Source organism: Pelophylax lessonae (genome assembly GCF_965119305.1).
Source record: "Pelophylax lessonae genome assembly, chromosome: 3".
NCBI classification, from domain to species: Eukaryota; Metazoa; Chordata; class Amphibia; order Anura; family Ranidae; genus Pelophylax; species Pelophylax lessonae.
The window spans coordinates 104,928,005-104,946,215 of record NC_138770.1 but is presented as its reverse complement, the minus strand read 5'-3'; the positions used below and the strand labels follow the sequence as shown (position 1 = coordinate 104,946,215).

Here is an 18,211-nt window from a genome sequence, read left to right as displayed (position 1 = left end):
CATGGTATGCCATCCACACCACTTCTTTTTGCCGGTTTGTTACTCCCTTTATTTTTAGGTTTTTCCAAAATTTTTCAACTTGCTTAGGCCTCAAGTCAGCAATATTCGACACAGTTTCATCCCTTTTTAACCACTTAGCCACCTTGTTTTTCTCCACCGCTCCTCCTCCTAAGCCCCCTATTTGGTTATTTTCGTACCATAGCTTTAGCTGTACGTAATAAGGTGGGGACCCAAGGGCCACCGGTTTCGTTAGATCCCGAGACCCCCAACCCTACTTCACCACTAGCCATCCCATCAAATACTTCATAAAACAAGAGGCTTTTCCTCCTCTAACAAAAGATTTATACTGGTACAACCAAATGTGCATTCCCAAAAAAAACTCCACATCTGGGAAACTCCATCCTCCAAAATGTTCCTCCTTATAGGCCACCACCCTCGCCACTCTCTCCATCTTGGAACCCCAAAAAAAGTTAAACAATAATATTTTGATCTTCTGTATCCACCGCTTATTAAAAGGAAAGACAACTCCAAAATATAACAAAAGGGGCAAGCAAATTGCTTTAACGATCAACGTTTTCCCTATCAAGGTTAACCTCCTCATCTTCCAGAAGTCCAGCTTCCTTGACAGCTTTGCTACACACTTAGTGGCATTCTCTTGAGCTCTTAAGTTTCTTCCAAAGCTTATCCCCAAGACTTCTATCGTTTCCACTCTTTTGTTCCTGGCAGACTTTATCTCCTGAAGTCCACTCAAGGTGCACTCTTATCCCAGTTAACTCTCATGCACGCCATGGATCCAAAAATTTGTAGATGTAATTCTGCCCTCGCCAAGTCTCTTGATGTCTTACACAGGAAGACGATGTCATCCATATAGGCCAAAGATTTCAGCACTTCTCCATCCCCTCCTGGCACAAAGAAACCCTCAAAGGCCTTGTCTTTCTGTATGTGCCTTAGTAACGGTTCCATCACACAGATGAACAGTACCGGGGATAAGGGACACCCCTGTCTTACCCCCGACTTCATCTCAAAGGATTCCGACAGGAAACTATTTATCAATACCTTACTACTAACGTCCAAGTAGAGGCATTTGACTAATCTTACGAAGTCTTCCGGGAACCCCATCTTCTCCAGTACATGAAACATGAATTGATGGGATGCTCTGTCATATGCCTTCTCGGGGTCAATTCCAGCAGCAAGCGGCAAGTTGTTTCCCTGAACATAATATATTAAGTTCCTCAGAAGGACAAGAGTATCCCCTATCCTTCTTCCTGGGACTGCACATACCTGCCAATCTCCGACCACCCCGCTAACCACCTCCTTCATACGGTCAGCCAAGATCTTGTAGTCAGTGTTTAATAAGGTGATCGGTCTCCAGTTCCTTATATCTCTTTCTTCCCCTTTTTTGTATATGAGGACAATGACTCCCTTTCTCATGGACGCCGTCAGTTTTCCCAGTTGCATGCAGGTTTTCATTACCTCCACCAGGTAGGTCTTCATCAACGGCCAGAACCTAACATACAATTCCACTGGTATGCCGTCTCCCCCTGGCGTCTTGTTCCTCGTCATGCTCTTTATCGTCCTCTCCACCTCCGCCTCCCCTACTTCCTCTGCCAGCAGACCTCCTTCTTTTCTCCTCAATCCTTCTGGGAAAACATCACAGTAATCTTTCACCTCTTCCTCTGTCACCTCTTCTTTCTTGTCATACAGAGAGACTCGTAGAAATTCTTCACCACGCTTCTCATTTTCTCTCCCCTAACTTCCTCCTCCCCGTCCAACATTGTCCTCATTTTTTTTGGGTTAAGGGGTTTTTTTGAAAAAAAAAAATGTGAGCCTCTCTTGTCTTCTTCCATCTCTTGTATTTTTGCTCTAAAGATTATTCCTTTCCCCTTCTCCTTAATCATTTTCCTTCTTTCCTCCTGTACCTCCTTTAATTCCTCCTCCACCTCCAAACCCAATCTTTTACACTTGTACAAGAAGTGTAGCTTTTCCAGGGATTTCCTTTCCGCCTCTCTCCTTCCTCTTGCTTGCCCCCACCTTTTTAAAGAAGGACGCCACCGGCATTTTCATCCACTCCCACAATTCCAATATATCGGGGAACTCTTGTCTCCTCTTCTCCAAGGACTTAAAGTACGCCTCAAACCTTCTGCATATTTCCTCATCCTCCAGCAATAAACAATTTAATTTCCACACCCCTCCACCAATTTCCACCCCCTCCTCCACTTTCACAATGCATGAAATTAAGGCATGGTCGGAGAACAGCACTGGCTGTACCTCATAAGCCTCTCCATCCAAGAACCGGGATAAGAATATGAAGTCTATGCGGGACCTCGCGGTTCCTTTGTCTGAAAAAAAAGTAAAATATTTGCTTCCGCCCTCCACCTCCACCGCTACATCCTGTAGCCCAAAATCCGCCACTAAATCATTTAACACCTTGGATGAGGCGTCCATCCCACCATCCCCACTTGCCCCCTGCCTGTCTCCACTTTTCCTAATGCAATTCATATCGCCAACTAATATTGTTGGCACTGTCCCGGGTAAGTACATTCTTATTGTTTGCAGGAAGCTGATCCTTTCTTTTTTTCCTGCTGGTGCATAACCATTTATCACCCGCACATCCACTCCATGGTCACCACTTGCAACCTCCCAGGAATAACCACTAAGTTTGGCAACAGCTTCACATAGGGATTTTTTACCACCACACCAATCCCTTCACTCCTGGTGTCACATACTGGCGTCCAAACAGAAGGACCCCATGACCAATCAGCCGTTGGATCATCCATATTCCCGTATTCCTGCAAACATATCACATCCACTTTGCATTTACTTAATTCGTCAAACACTGCCATTCTCCTTGCCTTAGCAGCAATACTCCTAACATTAATTGACCCTACAGTAGGAGCCATTAAAACATTTAAATGAGTTTTTGTTATGGCAGTTCTTTTATATGTTCATCCTGTCCCCAGCTGGGCACCCCTGACTCTTCAGTCTTCTTCTTGTCACCGGAGAAGCAGTGGCTTCCTCCTCTGATTCCTGACCTTCCATCTCCTCCTTCCAGGACCTATCTGCCCTGGCTCTCTTGTTTGAAGCGGTTACCGGCACATCTGAGATGTCCGTTTCATCGTCCTGCTGCTGTCCACATTCCAAACTGCTTATACTCTCCAGTTCTTCATCCTCTTCTTCCTCGCTCTCTGATTACGCTTCTACAACCACCGTCGGCGGGTGGGCGACACTCAGAGCCGCCAGTTCTTCCTCCGCCTCCCGGTATGCTCCGCCCACTCCCGACGGGGAGCCTTGAAACCGCTCTCTCACCACTCCTCCGCTCCTTCTTCCATCTTCGTTCGGGGAGCTTGAAACCCCGCCGATCCCGCGCCATCTTCTCCCGGAACGGCATCCGCAGCCTCAGAGCCATCCCCACTTTCTGCCACTACAGCATTGTCAGCGGGAACACTGACTCCCGCTACATCCTCTGCCTTCCCCTTCGGTGCAGCGTCATCAGCCTGACGAGCCGGCGGATCACTGGAGGAGCCCGCTCGCTCATCCGCAGGCACTCCGGCACTCTCCCCCCGCTCACCACCCGGCTTCTGCTGTCTCTCTCTTCTGTCTTGGGTCTCCTGACCGGCCAAACTCTGCGCTATACCATTCTCTGGCAGAGTGATACATGCCACATTGTTTTGCTAGGTGCCCAGCTGTCTTACATATATCACATACCCTACCTTCATTACATTCCCTTGCATATGTCCCACCTTCCCACAAAACCGGCATTTTTGGTCAGAATCGCACTCAGCACTAGTATGCCCATAAACTAGGCATTTCCTACAGTACCTCGGCTGTCCAGGGTAGAAAAGAGCCCCTCTCCCCTCCAATAGAAAAAACAGCAGGGGGCCTTTTGACACCACCCACACAGTCCTTGTCAGTCTTAAATCGGCCCACAAAGCGGTATTTCCCTGACCATATACCATATTTGTTCATAACTGGATCACCGCCCCTCAAAACCTCACAATAATTATACAGAAAGGCCTTAACCAGGTTCACGTCTGCAAAAGGGTTGTATAAATGCACAGTTATAACTTTTTCTTCTTGCATAAACAAAGGTTGTACTGTGAAGATTTTAAGAGATTACAGGAAGACCCGATTGGGAGAAAGTTCAAACACGTTCCAGCACACCTCCGAAGAAACAAACGTGATATCGTAAATCCTCTGCTGAGGGAAGTCTTGCAGACACATTATCTTTCTTACTTTCAAGCTTAGGATTCCAGTCAACAGGTCCACCACTACTGTTCTTAACGTCACCTCATCAGCATATTACGGTCTTACCACGAACCGTAGCGAATCCCTCAGACCTCGGGCCGCCATTTCCCAGCACCTAGAAACAGGCACTAGTCGCCTCAAAACCGAGGGACACCCCGCAAGGGGGCCCTCGACTGCTCTCTCAACCAGACCGCACGCAGATTTTTTTGGTTGAAAATGTAATCTTTATTTGCATAAAGGGTATACAAAAAACAATACTTTGTCGGGGTACATTCTCCCCTGTACTGCGACGCAGCGCATAAATACACTACATTACAATACATTTCCGGTCATACTAATAAATACATTCAATCACATACATTCATTCTGCGGTATGATGCCTGATGTGTTGTGCGGAGTAAGGATACCCCGTGCCATCAGATCATGCATGACGCCACAATACCCCTAAAGCATGAAACTAAAAACATTGTCTATACGTTGCATTACTAAAACTGTTTCAATATAATATAACATTTCAAAAAAGCAACAGTTGTGATGGGAGGGTGGGAGAGTGGGGTAAGGGGAGGGGAATGAAATCACAGGCCCGAAGCTTTATTGAATGGACAAAGACACACAAGGGAGAGTGGGGGAAGGGGAAATCTTCAGACCGCCTCTTCCTCCATGAGATCCATCAGGTTATAGTCTCTGAGCAGACTGTGAACCAGTCTGCGACAGTCCTCAATGGACATCCTCTCCCGCTGGTGGATAAGGCGCTTTCTGGCGCACCATAAAGCATTCTTAAAGCAACACAACACCCGCCAGGCGTTGTCAATGTCCTCTTGGGAAAAAGTACCATGAAAAAGTCCATTCAGCACAGCGAAATGTTTGATGGCGGTCTGTGGAACAAAGTCTCTAAGTTCAGGTTCCAAGGCCCTCAACAGGCTCTGTGCAAATGAGCACTCCCAGAAAACGTGAAAAGACGTTTCCTCATGGATGATACAAAAGGGGCAGTGCCTGTATCTGCACAAGTTTCTGGCATGCATAAATGTCCTGAGTGGCAATCCCCCCTGGACAGCCATCCACGCCAGATCTTTATGCCTGTTGGTGAGTCCCTTTTGCAGAAACATTCCTCCAGACCACTTTGCAAGTGGCTGAAGGGAGGCCTGGAACAGTCTCAGCGATGTCCGATGCTCTGATCAACTTGTAGATAGTCTTTGGCTTCCACAAGTCGGGCTTAACTCCATGCAGCCCCAGCTCCTTGATGAACTTGAAAGTGTCCAAGTAGTAACAAGGAGTGTCCCAGTTGTAGGGGATGGAGCTGTCCCATTTGTCCCATCCAAGGGACCTCCAAAGAGGAAGGAGGAAAAAACGGGACATGGAGTTGCCGCCAGAGTTCGAAGTTCTGTCAACCAAAGTCCTGCAGATGCAGTTGCAAGCAAAGAACACCCCCCAGTAACGTTGCGATGTCGGGCACGCCCTTACCGCCCTTGAGGGGTTCCTTAAACATGACTGCTCGCTTCACTCTGTCCATCTTGGAGCCCCAGATGAAGTGGAACACCGCCCTGGTGATGGCCTTACAGGTGTTGACCCGGGGGAGCCAGGCCTGGGCGAGGTACTGCAACACAGGGAGAATCTCGCTGCGGAGTACCAGTGTTTTCCCTTCGATGGTGAGTCTCTGAGGCTCCATAGTCCAAACTTTTGTCTCATCTTGGACAGTCTCTCCTCCCATGACTTCAGGGCTGCGCCCTCAGCTCCAAACCAAACTCCAAGAATTTTGATGAAGTCCGCCTTGATGCTGAAAGGGATGGATGCAGAAGAAGGCAGGAACCACTTTCCGAAGAGCATGATCTCTGACTTCCCGCAGTTGACTTTTGCCCCTGAAGCTTTGCCAAAGTCCTCACAGGTCTGGACGAGTGAGTCGATGGAGCGCTGGTCAGCACAGAACACCGTTACGTCGTCCATGTAGAGTGAGCACTTGACAACCCTTCTGTCCGGTCCCAGTGCGGTGATCCCTCTGATCTCTGGGTTCTGTCGGATGCATTCGGCAAAGAGCTCTATACAGCAAACAAAAAGCAGAGGTGAGAGAGGGCAGCCTTGTCTGACCCCAGAGAGAACAGGGAAAGGGTCAGTTTTCCAGCCATTCACCAACACCGTACTACAAATGTCATAAAACATCACATTCACATACGAACAAAACATGTCCCCAAGACCAAACCTGCGCAGAGCTCTGCACATAAACTCATGGGAGACACGGTCAAAGGCCTTTTCCTGGTCAAGACTGACCAGGGCCGCGTGCACACGGCGGCCTCAAATGTACTGGACCGTGTCCCGAACAAGCGCAAGGCTGTCCGCAATCCTGCGGCCAGGAATGCCACAAGTCTGATCCGGGTGGATGATCTGTCCGATGACAGATTTCAGCCTGTTGGCCAAAACCTTGGCGAGGATTTTGTAGTCCACGTTCAAGAGAGAGATGGGACGCCAATTTTTCAGATCCCATCTCTCCGCCTTCCGCTTATACAAAATCGTGATCATCCCCTCCTTCAGCGACGGAGGCATTGTGCCTATGGATCCCACGGCGTCCTTCAAGGAAGCCTCCGCAATCATCTCCTTGAGCAGCCTAGACGTGGTGTCGAGCTTTGCGTACATGCTGGAGTTGCGCCCATCCTCCTCAATCGGACAGTTAAAATCACCGCCGATTACTACTGCCCTGGTGGTGACGAGTTGGGTCCGCAGGGTCTGGAAAAGCTCCAGTCGCTCATTCTTATCTGGGGAGGCGTACACGTTGATGAGCCTAACTGGCTCTCCCGCCCATGAGCCGTCTACGACCAAAAGACGGCCACAGACGAGCTCCTGGACGGAGTCAACCGTGAAACGACCACCCCTGACAAGAATGGCTACCCCTGCAGACTTACAACAATCGACACCCCCGGACCAGTAGGAGGGACCAAGGGTCCACTGGGAGGACAGATGAGTGTACCTCCTTGAGAAGGGTAGGGCACACTCCTGAAGCATGTAGACATAACTCTGCTGGGTGGAAAGAAAGGTCAGCGCCACCTGTCTTCTAGACGCATCCTTGATGCTCCTAACATTAATGGAAAAGATGGAGATCTCTGCCATCATGTAAAGGAGATGAAGGGGCTAGTTAGCAGGTGGTCTGAACTTACCTCCCCTGAGGGGGGGGGGTGGTTCTTCCACTGCCTCTTGTGCCTGTCCGGTGTCCTGGTTCAGGCCGTTCTCCTCGAGGATACTGTCCATCAGGTCTTGGGTGAGGTCAGTCCCTGGGGGGGCCAGATCCTTAACTTCCTGCCCTTCTTCTTCCCCGGCAGACTAGAGGTCTTCCACCACTGGGTCCAGTCCAGCGATGTCATTTTGCTGGGCCACTGTGGGCCGCTTGGTGGGTTCTTCGGTTGTCGGTCTAAGTTCCTTTTCCGGCCTTTGCTGGTGGGGGGTGGGGGGGCGGTGGGCAGGGTGGGGAAGTCCTCCCTGGAGGACAGGGCGGGGGGGGGCTCGGAGGGGGGAGGGGCAGGTGGGGTCACCTCCGACTCAGAGGGGGTGGGGAGGGATGGGTCGGAGGAGGTGGTAGGGGCCTGGGGAGGGGGGACTCACCAGTGGCTTTCCGGGGTTCCTTCGTAGTCTTTTCCCCTGGCTTCTTTTTCCCAGCGCTGTCTGGAGCTTTGCCCTTGATCAGGGCTCCAGCGTAGGACCGGGATCTCTGGGGGCAGTCTCTGTAGACGTGCTCCGCCAATCCGCAGAGGTTACAGGTCTTGGACCTCGGGCAATCCTTGGTCTCATGGCCTGTAGCCCGACAGAACCTGCAAGAAGGTTCCTGACATCCAAAACTTACGTGACCTTGCTTGCCGCACCTGTGACAGGTCTGGGGCATGTCTGTGTAGTAAAGGAGTCCTGCGGAGGCTCCCAGAGAGAAGTAGGGCTTCAGGTGCTGGAGTTCCCCCGAAGGCTCTCTCCTTAACCTGCAAGAGTGTTCGCAACAAAGTTGCGGAAAGGGGATTCCGGGCTACAATTCCTCACCGCCTCCCAGTATCTTCTACAGACCTGTAGAGACACAAAAGTTATATAAAATATACCTTTCATGAAGGTCTGTACGGACAGTGTCTCCGCCTTGTTCGAGGATCATTTTCTTGCCGAAGATTTCCGGGGTAATGTCGGGGACTCTTCCGTCCACCTCCTTCAGCTGCAGCACCACTGTCTGCCTCATCCAGGGTTCCAGGGTAGGAAGCCCGTCTGCGGACCTGGTTGGCCTTGCTGAGCCCGACTGGCTGACGGCGGCCGGGGTGGGGGGTGGAGGTTGAGGCGACTTCTCCCGTAGTCTTGGAAGAAGTGGCGGGGACGTGCTTTTTCTTCCCGGTGCTCTTCCCCATGACGGAGGAGTTCGTCGGTAGTCGCTTCAGGCAGGCTTTGGCGGTTCCTTCTTATTCCTCGGCGTCTTCACTCTTTCGTAGCCTTTAAAAAGGCCCTTGTGCGCCTACTGCCCGAAGGTAGTAGCGCAGAGTGGGGGGGGGGAGGAGGGAAGATCGCAATCTCGTTCCTTGTGGGGGCTAAGCCTCTAACCCAATAGAAGCGAGTAGGTGAAACCGAATTTAATCGACGATCCTACAAGGCCGAGCAGAGGGTACCCCACAAGGACCAAATGGCTTGGATAGATACAAGTGGCTCTCAACGTCCTAGCCGTAAAGCAGAGACACCCCTAAGGGCTAAAGTCGATTTTTTTTTTTTTTTTTTTTATTCTTTTATGTAAAATTACATAACATAACTTTTCCAACAAAGCAATAAACAATATTTACAAAAAAAGCAAAAAAGTCAACATTTCCATTCCATATACAACAAAAAACTTGCATCAAATTACAAAAAAATTACAGAAAAATACAAAATGGTCATTACATGAAAACACCCCTTTCCCCACCCCCACCATCACCAAACCCCCTTTTTTTTTTATTTTTTTTATTTTTTAAAGCACCGTCACTCATTTCCCCAAATCACTTAAAACCATCCCTCCAACATTTCTCCGATTGCCATGATCCCTTCCTGCTTAAAAAGGAAGAAAAAGAAAAGGATACATATTAATAATAAAAAATTACTCAACACACCAATTTTTCCATTCTGAAAATTTCCAGATTTCATTTGCTTTACATCCCCCCAATTTTTTGGTATCAAAAAAGGCATAACTATAGATCCTTCCACGGACCATAGACACACACTCCCAACCTCATTCCTAAAAACCACAATATTCCAAACATCCCATAAAACTTCTTTTACACAATTTACAACAAACCACAATACTCTAGCTTCACTCTTTCCTAATTGAAACAAACCAAACATCATCATTTCATACGTCATCTTTCTCACCCCCGTTAAACCCTCAATCAACTTGCCCATGCACCTCCATACTTCCTTAGCATATCCACACTCCCAGAACAAATGCACCACATTCTCAATCCTCCTACACCCCTCCCTTGGACACAATTCACTATCCACAAAACGTCTCCTCCTCTGGAACTCTCTGGTAGGCAAACACTTATGCACACACATCCACGCAATATCTTTCTGCTTGTTATCCAACTCCTTCCAACTCACATTTCTCCACACCCAACCACTATTTGTTACATTCAAACCACCCACTCCTTCCATCACTTCTCTCTTTACCAAAACTCCCAACACGTTTTTACTTTCCAACCATGTTTGACACGACACATCTTTTAACCCATACCGCCTCACACACCTATCAATCCTCATATAAAACCATGGAACATGAAAACATACTGGTTCCTCAAATCACCCTCGTATAACTTATATCTCCGTAATATACTTCCACCTGCATACCTTATCATACAACCAGCCAAGCTTTCCTTTTTACTCACTTTCACACACATACTAACATACTTCAGAACCAAAAACCTTTCACAATCAACCATACCTTTTCCACCATTCATCTTACTTTTCACCACCTTTTCCCTCTTCAATTTTTCCATTCTGGAAGACCAAAAAAAGGTAAAAATAAAATAACTTTAATAATTTTTTTCAAAATCCTGTCAGGGGCAGGAAAAACACAAAATAAAAATAACATTATTGGTAATAAAACAGATTTCACAATCAATATTTTTTTCCCTCTAATGTTAAAGTCCTAAGAGATCAAAAATTCACCTTCTTCCCCACTCTCTCTAACACATCCTCCCAGCTCTCTCTCCCATATAACTCAGAACCGAATTTCACCCCTAACACTCTTAAACCTCCCGCACACATCTTCCACTCACAATGACCCCTTTCAATCCACTCCCCAAACAATTTGCACTCACTCTTACCCATATTAACACTAAAACCACTAGCCATACAGAAAATATCAATCAAGAATTTCACCCTATTTAAACTAGCCGTATTCCTACAAACTACTGTTACATCATCCATATAACCTATTACTTTCATACATTTACCCCCACCCCCAGGTACCTCCACCCCCCTTACACATTTATCCTTAACCAACATCCTCAACAGTGGCTCAATAACACACACAAAAACCACTGGAGATAGCGGACACCCCTGTCTCACCCCTGATTCAATTTTTACATCATCTGTCAACCATCCATTCACCTGCACTTTGCTCACAACCCCCATATATAAACATTTTATCCACTCAAGCAGCTTCCCAGACACCCCCATCTTCACCAGCACCTTAAACATAAAATCATGCGCCACCCTATCATATGCTTTCTCCAAGTCCACAGTCAATACAGCCACATCCTGCTTCCTTTCTTTGCACAACCATAAAATATCTCTCAAACCCATTAGACATTCTCCCATCGATCTCCCTGGAACTGCACACACCTGTTCCTCTCCTACCAACTCAATCACACTCTTCATTCTACTTGCAATCACTTTTGCCAACAACACTTATAATCTGTATTCAACAATGATATCGGCCTCCAATTTTTTAGATCTTTACGCTCCCCCTTTTTAAACAATAACACAATTATACTGTCACTCATAGTACCAGACAATTTCCCATCCTTCAACACCTTAACACAAACCTCATACACACTTTCACCAATCAAATCCCAAAAGGTACTATAAAAATCAACAGGCAATCCATCACTCCCAGGTGTCTTCCCTTTCTTCATACTTTCCAAACACTCGTCAAGCTCACTTCTCTTCATCCCTTCATCCAAAAAACATTTATCCTCCTCAGCCAAAGTTACCTCCACATACTCTAAAACATCATTCTCCAACTTTTCATCTCTCTTTCTTGCTGAAAATAAATTTGCATAAAATTTCCATACTTCCTCCTTCACATCTTTATTCCCATTCACATTCTCATCCATAACACTCAATAACTCTTCTTTCCCTCCATATACTTTTTTAAAAAAGAAACTAGTACACTTCTCATCATATTTTTTTATTACTGCATTTGCTTGGGAAATGATCCCCTTTCCCTTTTGCACCATCCATACTCTCAACTTCTCTCTTGCCTCCACAATTTCCTCCCCCACTTTCTCACCCCATCCACGCTATTCCTCCAAATATTCCAGACGCTTCTGTCACAACACATACATCTCTCTCTCTTTCCTTACCCTCTCACATCCCTTTTTTACAGAAAATCTCTTAGTATTAACTTTCACCCATTCCCACCATTCTACAACATTCACAAAATCCTTCATCCTCTTCCTCCACCTTCCAAACCACATTCTATACTCCTCCCGTATCACCTCATCCTTCAATAGATCCACATTCAACTTCCATACACCTTTACCATACATTACCTCAGACTTTTCTTTAAAACACACTCAATCCTCCCATGGTCCGTGAAAGGAACCCTCTGAACCACAAAAGAAACAGCGTCCAGGTTCCTAGAAACAAAACAAAAATCTATACGTGAGCATACTGTACCCTTATCACTGAAATAAGTAAAACCCCCATCCACACCCACATCCTTAAAACAAAAAGTATTCATTATTTCCCCTAACACCTTGCCAGACTTATCCACCCCCCCCACACCACAAATATTATCCCCACCCACAGCACCCCGGCCTATACCACCACCAAACACACCCCCTTCCTCCCCCTATCCTTATTAGTCAAAATACAATTAAAATCCCCTAGAATAATTGTGGCCGCCTGTCCACCCAAAAAAAAAAACCTCATTTTTTCAAAAAGGAGTAGCCTCCCCTTTTTATCCACTGGAGCATAAACACAAAAAACCTTAAAGTCAAAATAAACAAGTAGACATCTTCCCGCCTCAATTTCCACCTTCTTTTTAATTTTAATATGGTTGATTTTGACTAGAATGGCCACCCCTGTATTTTTTCCCTTACTTAGGGACCACACTGAATCCCCGTAGGCCCATTTAGCAGTACAAGGTTCCTCCTTAAGATTGCAATCCTGCAGGCAGCATATGTCAAAAATCTGATTGCCCAAAAAAGAAAAAAATGCTGCCCGCCTTCCTGAGGAGCCAATGCTCCTCATATTTAAAGAAGAGACCTTTAACTGCATTTTAGATATTAATCACAAAAAAAGAAAACAAAACATCATTCCTTTTTGGCCAACTTCCCCCGGGCTCTACCACGTGACTGCCCCCTCCTCCCTCCTCCTTCACACCAGTCATTGCAGCTTGTTGATATTCTTTTGAGTTTGGGGACGCGTCTCTGCAGTATCCTGTCACAATCCGGAACACCGCTATTTGGCCAGAGCTTGCAAACGATTGCGAGGAGTCAGAATCAATGGCAGTGTCAGCTACAAGTAATGCGGGCTCACTAAAAAAAGATTCAATCTCTTGAAAAGAGCTCGTAGTCTCTACATTCTCCATCTTACGTTTGAGGGAGGCCAGATTTACCTCCATGTCCTCCTCAACCTCTTTGTCTTCCTCCTCCTCCTCCTCCTCCAGCACAACCACCTCTCCTTCAGCCATGAGCGTTTCGGTGACATTTTCACCCGCAGAGGTAGAGGCTTCCTCCTCCACAACAGCTTCCTCAGGGGGACCGGCTTCAGGGACGAGAACAGGCAACGCAGGCGTATCCCCTTCAACGGGCTGCCCTTCTACCTGAGTCCCCTCATTAGCCGGCATTACACCTTCAGCAATTTTAGCGTAAGATGCAATTTTCCGCAACACCGATTTATCAATACCCACTGGGTGTAATAAATAAATATATATAAACTTGGACACAAACGGTCAAGGAAAATATATCTTTGCGCTTGAGGAGGAGTCAATCTCTTGACTATTATAACAAATAAATATTGCTGCTACTTGAACAAATAATGGAAGATATTTGTGAATACATAAATGGAAAAAGAGTAGCGCACGAGATCAACTATATGTGACTCAAGATGTTGTAAGCAAGCTATGAAGAATACTGCTAAACAAACATTTCAAAAAAGAAAAATAATAATCAAAAAAGATTAAAAAAAATGTTTCTCTTTCGGGCATACTAAAGATCAATGCGAGACTGGCCTAATTTGCCGGAACTGTTTCAAGCCTAGCCACAAAACAGCTGACTGTCCGGAGGGGAAGCGCTGCCACATCTGTGGAAGCCAATTTTCACTTGGCACGCCAATGTCCTGTGGTGGATTCGGTCACAACAGCGAAGGATGCTGGAAGGGATGTACACCCAGTGGGTACATAAATGGAAAAAGAGTAGCGCACGAGATCAACTATATGTGACTCAAGATGTTGTAAGCAAGCTATGAAGAATACTGCTAAACAAACATTTCAAAAAAGAAAAATAATAATCAAAAAAGAAGAAGAAGAACTAATGTCCATTCAGTCCATGAAATCCAAGGGTAAGTGAAATGAGTTGGATTGCTAGGTCACCATCCACCACCAGGTGTCACACCACAGAATAGTAGGATTGGCCACTCACCAGAACTCAATGCTCAGGTGTTCTCACACAAGAGCAGACTGCGCAGAAATGTTAGATGGATATAGAGCCAGAATCTGTTCACCACTGCTTCATAACAAATCCTTGCATGCACTCCCTCAGTGTCAGGATATCATGGAGAAAAAGAATGGCCCCACATAGTGAAGTACCGTAACCACAAAATGCTTTATTAAAAGTAAAAATGTGTTGCACTCACATGTATAGGCTGATCAGAAAGCATATAACCACATAGTGCTCGGTAGAAGGAAACCTAGCTCGTCCAGTTCTCGGGCTCACTCCACGCCAGCCCTGTACCTTCCGGGTAGGTCCCTCACCGTCACGTGATGTCGGATGTGTAGTCTGGTCACGCCCCGACCGGTTTCGTCATGTCCGACTTCAACTGGAGGCGTGACCAGAACGACAACATCCGGCATCTAAATAGCCCTGCTGGAACGCTCTACGTCCAATCGGCAACGAGGTGAAAAACCGGAAGTTTAGCCAGCTCACTACGCCGCGGAACTTCCGACATCAACATAAACAAATAGAGTCGTCCCTTGCAGGATTCCAATTTACTTAGGCACCATGGATAATAAAAAAATTATATATACAAAGAACTTTTATGCATAAAATTAAGCAATAGTCAGAACAATTTTAACCCTAGGCTTTAAGCCAAAAAATTAAAATATAAAAAGATAAAAAAGGATTGATTGAAGTGCAATACCGCTCCTTGCCGATATGAACATGTAGAATGTTACCAGTAACAATCTGCATGTACACTGGACAATCCACACATATCGTGACTAAGAATGTTATGCATTAATAGTATTACAATACCTATTTAAATACATATAAAATACATATATAAACCAAAATACCGTAAAACAATACTGATTAAAGAAATTGCAGCTGAAAGAAATGCCACAGTTAATAAAACAGAAAGCAAATGATCAAGCCTCACTAAACAGGCTGTAACGATAGCAGGGGAAGAAAAGTTAAGAATCGCTAATAAAGCAATTCAAATCCAGTTCAATGTTTAACCCCGTCGGTGCGAGGGCCTGGGTGAGGAAAATCCACTTGGTTTCACATTTGGATAATTCCCTCACCCAATTCGACCCCCGCCACGACGGGGTGACACGTTCGATCCCCCAGAAGTGAAGACTTCTAGGGTCCCTCTGGTGGAACTGGCGAAAATGTGCAGGCACGTTGTGTTTGCGCTTCCCCTTTAAGATGTTAGTGATATGCTCACCCACTCTTACTTTTAAAGCCCGTTTAGTACGGCCAATATAAACTAAATTACAGGGGCACATTAGTCCGTAAACAACATGTGTAGTATCACATGTAATTAAGTTTTTTAATTTTGAAGGTTTTGTTTATGGCCCGAACTGTGAAAGAGTCCCTCCTCCTGAAATTGGTAGGCGTAAATGAACAGGCTCTACACCTACCACAGGTGAAGAACCCTCTCATGTCCGGGAAGAAGGAGACACTAGGGGGATCCAGTATTTTTTTGACAATTTGGTCCCCAAAATTAGGAGCTCGTCTGTAGATAAACGATGGCTTAGCAGGTAAAGCCGAGCCTAAAGTTTTATCCATTTGTAGTATGGGCCAATGTTGTCTAAAGATTTCCTCAACCTTCTTATAATCGTTAGAAAAATCTGACAAGAAGCTCCATTGTTTGGGGTCGTCATCAATCCTAACCGGTTTGACTGCAGGTCTCAATGGTCTAGGAGCATTTTTAATGGTGGTAATTTCTCTATTTAGATTACTCTCATCATACCCTTTGGCGACAAACCTGTCCCTCAGAACCGCTGCTTGCTCAGTATAGTCCTCAACAGAGGTACAGTTCCGTCTCACACGGATAAACTGACCCCTGGGAATGTTCCTGAGCCAGTTAGGGTGGTGCCCACTTTGTATCGCCAGATAACTATTCCTGTCTGTCACTTTAAAGAATACTTTCGTAGTCAATCTGTTGTTTTCTCTTCTAATAGTGACATCCAGGAAGTTGATTTCATCAGGGCTATGATGGAACTCCAATTTTATATTGTTGTTATTGGTATTCAGGTGTTCCATGAAGGCTACCAGATCTTCCTCTTCCCCTTGCCAGATGAAGATGATGTCATCAATGAAACGCTTGTACAGCTTAAGTTCATGTCGTACCTGGTTGAAGACAAACTTGTCTTCCCACTCCGACATGAACAAATTTGCCAGGCTTGGGGCAAATTTGGCGCCCATGGCAACACCCGTTTTTTGGCTATAGAATTGACTGTGATGCCAAAAATAGTTATGGCTTAGACAAAAGTCTAAAGCCCTCCCAATAAACACTTTTTGCTCCCGGGGTAAGTCGTCCCTTTGACTTAATGCCCAGTTTAAGGACAATAGAGCGTCATCATGCTGGATGATGGTGTACAGGGACGACACGTCGGCTGTAACGAGAAAGACCGGCGAGTCGTCCCCAAGTACAACATCATCCAGCATGAGAAGAAGATCCGTGGTGTCCTTTAGAAAAGCTTTCGTCTGAACCACACTCTTCTGTAAAAACTGGTCCAGGTATTGGCCCAGTCTGGCACTCACTGACCCAATACCGTTCACAATGGGTCGTGGGGGAGGGTTGGTTGCGTCCTTGTGGACTTTTGGCAGCGTATATAGGATCGGGATCCGACATGCACTAGGTGTTAAGAAGTTACGTTCCTTCTTTGTTAGGACCCCGTCCCTGAACCCCGATTGTACCAATCGTTTCAGATCGCCCACAAAATCACCAGTTGGGTCTTTAGGTAATTTGGTGTAAGTTGCGGTATCACTTAACATGGTTATGATCTGATCGTGGTAGAACTGCTTGTCCATCACAACCACTCCCCCACCCTTATCAGCTGGACGGATGATAATCTCTTTACGAGATTCGAGTGAATCTAGTCCCTCCTGTATATGTCTGTACTTTTTAATGACCCCAAACCCCGGTTCCAGGGTCTGAAGATCACGCAGGACTAGACTTTTGAAAACTTCCACACAGTGATTATTAGTCACTGGTGGGTTATAAATAGATTTATTGCGTAAACCGCTATTTATCATCCCTCTGTTATTGTTGCTGATTGATGTAATGGGATTGTTCAGAAAGTGTTTCTTTAAATTCACTTTTCTGATGTATTTATGTACATCAATGTATGTATTGAATTTATTAATTGGCCTTTTTGGGGCACATTTCAGACCTTGGTCCAAAATGTGAAGTTCCTTTTTACTTAAAGATACACTACTGATATTGAATATCCCCTCATTTACCAGTCTCGCCTTCTTTTTTTGGAGCTGTATCCTCCTTCCTGCCCGTACTCCTCTTCGGGGCCCATGTTTTCCCGATACAATTGTCTGTCCGGTTGTACATATTGGGTGTTGTGTGGTCGACTCCTGCCCCTCCCCCTGCCCCGCCCCAAAAAAGGCTGTCTAGGCGGGTTCAGTGGAGTTTTAGGTCCAGTGTCATCCATCACCCCATTGGATCTGTTGGCCAAAACCTGATACTGGTTGTGAGTTGGAATTCCCGCCCCCTGGGGGCCGCCTCTCACAGTACCCTTTTTGTTTTTATTCCCTCTATTCATACCCCTGAGTGGAGGACCTGTCCATTCCAACAAGGGTCTGACGGGTATATGTGACACACCTACCTTAGGGTGTGTCACCCTAAGGTAGGTGTGTCACATATCAGTATTTGTTTTACGGTATTTTGGTTTATATATGTATTTTATATGTATTTAGGTATTGTAATACTATTAATGCATAACATTCTTAGTCACGATATGTGTGGATTGTCCAGTGTATATGCAGATTGTTACTGGTAACATTCTACATGTTCATATCGGCAAGGAGCGGTATTGCACTTCAACCATTCCTTTTTTATCTTTTTATATTTTAATTTTTTGGCTTAAAGCCTAGGGTTAAAATTGTTCTGACTATTGCTTAATTTTATGCATAAAAGTTCTTTGTATATATAATTTTTTTATTATCCATGGTGCCTAAGTAAATTGGAATCCTGCAAGGGATGACTCTGTATTTGTTTATGTTGATGTCGGAAGTTCCGCGGCGTAGTGAGCTGGCTAAACTTCCGTTTTTTCCCCTCGTTGCCGATTGGACGTAGAGCGTTCCAGCAG

At 45.8% G+C, this 18,211-nt stretch overlaps 1 pseudogene across 1 annotated transcript; it reads right to left on the bottom strand.

The window, feature by feature from the left end:
* Positions 1-2,600: 2,600 nt before the first annotated feature.
* Positions 2,601-6,237, bottom strand: LOC309550403 (annotated as a pseudogene). The gene is made up of 2 exons: positions 5,078-6,237; positions 2,601-2,884 (listed from the first exon to the last, which is right to left on the bottom strand). The product of its transcript is annotated as an uncharacterized misc_RNA (transcript).
* Between the last annotated feature and the right edge of the window lie 11,974 nt (positions 6,238-18,211).